General features: G+C 40.7%; 1 long non-coding RNA gene across 1 annotated transcript in view; it reads left to right on the top strand.

The window, feature by feature from the left end:
• The window catches only part of LOC115361672 (uncharacterized), a 19,226-nt gene extending 16,721 nt beyond the window's left edge, over window positions 1-2,505 (top strand). The window contains exons 2-3 of the long non-coding RNA XR_003928435.1: window positions 1,028-1,100; window positions 2,353-2,505. This is a non-coding gene — a long non-coding RNA (uncharacterized LOC115361672). The remainder of the gene's footprint in view (window positions 1-1,027; window positions 1,101-2,352) is intronic.
• The last annotated feature ends 200 nt before the right edge of the window (window positions 2,506-2,705 follow it).

Raw genomic sequence — 2,705 nt, 5'->3', positions numbered from 1 at the left:
AGAAAAAACTCACAAACGTATGAGGAGAAAAACTCTCAAAATTCTGAGATTATAAAGTCACAAATGTATGAGAAAATAAAAACCGGAAAAATAGATTTTCCTTTACTTTTTTTTTTTCTATTTTGGTGAAGGAACCACTTCACTTTTGGTTCCTTGTTTTTTTTTTTTTTTTTTCACTGAGTTTTTTTATGTTCAAATTTGGGACTTTATAATCTCAGAAATTTCAAGTTTTTTTCTCTTAAATTGTGAGTTTTTCTCGTAAATTTACCACTTTAGTCCCAGAAAATATCCAGGCTTTTTTCTTGTAAATTTAAGACTTTAATCTTGGAAATTCTGAGTGTTTTTTCTGTCTAGCATTGGAAACAGTGCTAATCAACGTGATCATCGCCTGAAGAAAAACAAGATTTGATCAGTGAAGATGAGACTGAATGTCTTGATAAGATGCAGATTTGTATGAATTTTATTTTTGAGGAGTGATTTGTCTCGGACACGCCGTGCCGGGTTTCAGTGAGGTTTAACTCTGAGGGAATTCACTGTGACTGTGAATCAGAGCCTGACGTGGTGACAGCAGGTATTTATTTAATGGATTTGTTGCTCCCAGCGCGTCGTGTTTGGGTCCGGAGCTGGATGGTGGTGGTGTGTTCAGGGCCCCAACACACGACAGATGGATCTGGGTAAAATATTGATTTCCTCCTGAACCGACCGGTCGTGCGTGAAAATGCCTCCTGTCCCGGTTCAATACTGTCTTAATTGGTTTGTTAATATCTCTGTGTGTGTGTGTGTGTGTGTGTGTGTGTGTGTGTGTGTGTGTGTATGTACAGTAGATTAAGTTTTTACATCAGGATAATTTGGCCGTTAATCCCACGTGCTCGGGTCAAGGCGCAGGGCGCGAGCAGCTCGAGTCAGAGCGCACAGCAGACAGACGCTGGTTCATTTCTGAGAATAAAACGGCGGTAATCAGGAAATATTTACAATATTTTGGACTTTTATTCATTTTAAACCTTCCCGTGTGTTTTTTTGGGTGAAGAAGAAGAAGAAGAAGAGGTTTGGAGAAGCAGAGACTAAGAGGAGAGGCCGTCTAAAATAAACCCCCTGCTGAGGTGAGTCAGCAACAGATACCGGCTTCAAGTTGAAATTAGTTTTAAATTTTAAATCACTAAGGCAGCAGTTTTTAGTTTGGGACTTCCTCCCCAAACTACGAGGAGAGATTTGGAGTTTATAAATTGGCGAGGGAGAAATGCATGAGCCACAACCAAACTGCACCGCGTGGGAATTCACCAGGATCAAACTTTTAATTTAACATTTAACACCGACAGCCTCCAGATGAGTTTCCACAGTGTGGCCTCGTCTGATTCTGTCACCACACACACACACACAGGCACAGTGTGAGCCATTAGTTTCATATCATGTGTTAATGTCACCACTCTGAATCTCTTTTGATCATTTCAAACTTGGCTTCAGTTGAACACAGAGACATTCAAAGCATATTCCCTCACATGAAACAACAAAATGAAAATTTAAAAAAGTGGTTCTCATACTTTTTCCAATAATTTTCCCCTTTTGACTTTTTTTCAGTTATTTTGTTTCAATTAACATTTAAAAAAAAAAAAAAAAAAATCTCACACACACCCTGCAGTACTCCAGCGTACTCCAAGGGGGACGTGTTTTTCACATTAAGAGTACCTCAGAGTTATAGAGCGTTCCTCTCTTTATGGACAGACAAGTCATTTTATTTGTCCTGTATTGTTTCCCCTCATACTGGAAAACCACCTGTTGTGTTATTCTCACATTTTGCTTTTACTGTCTTTTACTTTTCCTTTATTTTTGACCCAGTGCAGCATTCCAGGGACTAAGGGTGGAAATTAGCTTTAGGGCTATAGCCTTGTACAGTGCATCTCTCCCTTTTGGGTTAATGTCCTCTGTACCTTCCCTGTTTTCAAAAAAATAAAAATCAATCAATCAGTCAATCCCAATCTCTAACTCCTCAAGGTCAAAAATCTGACAGCGGGATTAGATAATCCCACTTGTATCCAACACAAATCAGAGTTTTCTTGAATCAAGTGTCATTTTCTGGATCCTCGTGGCTGATCTGCATCATTCTGCCTCATTTAAACACATTTTAACTGAAACAAGTGAAACTGCATTGGAAACAAGTAGAATGATCTCGTCCCACTGGCAGAATGTTTTCCTTGTTTGAAGAAAAACAGGATTTGAATGCCGAAAGCAGCTGACGGACTTGTTGAATCTGAGATTATTGCAGTTCTGCCTTGTCGAGGATCCAGTTATCACCTTGATGTCTTGCTCATTCACAAAATGTGACGGCGAGCCGCTGCTTCCTGTTTTTGTGAGCAGCCGACGTGAAGCTAACGGCAGCGATGGAGCCGAGCCGGGGCCCGGGCGGTTCAGCAGGGCAGAAGTAAAGACCCGTCACAACAAACAAGCTCCTCACCGCACAGTTTCTCCTGCCAGCAGACGTCTCATCCGCTTCAGCCATGTGGAGGAAAACCTGGCCGGTGAGTCACGCTGCTCATTTATTCTGTCTTTTTGTGTCTTACTCAGAGCCTCTGAGATCCACAGAGGAAAAAAGATAACAAAGCCCCCCTCCAGCTCTTTATCAAGCCCCTTAAACAGTCATATTTTCCACCAGTAATACATATTTAAAAGTTTTATCATGAAGAAACATCCTTTAGTGTCTTGAATGTAAC

Source organism: Myripristis murdjan, chromosome 7 (genome assembly GCF_902150065.1).
Source record: "Myripristis murdjan chromosome 7, fMyrMur1.1, whole genome shotgun sequence".
In the NCBI taxonomy this organism is placed as follows: domain Eukaryota; kingdom Metazoa; phylum Chordata; class Actinopteri; order Holocentriformes; family Holocentridae; genus Myripristis; species Myripristis murdjan.
Note: the sequence above shows the minus strand (reverse complement) of the source record. Positions and strands in the feature narration are given on the sequence as shown.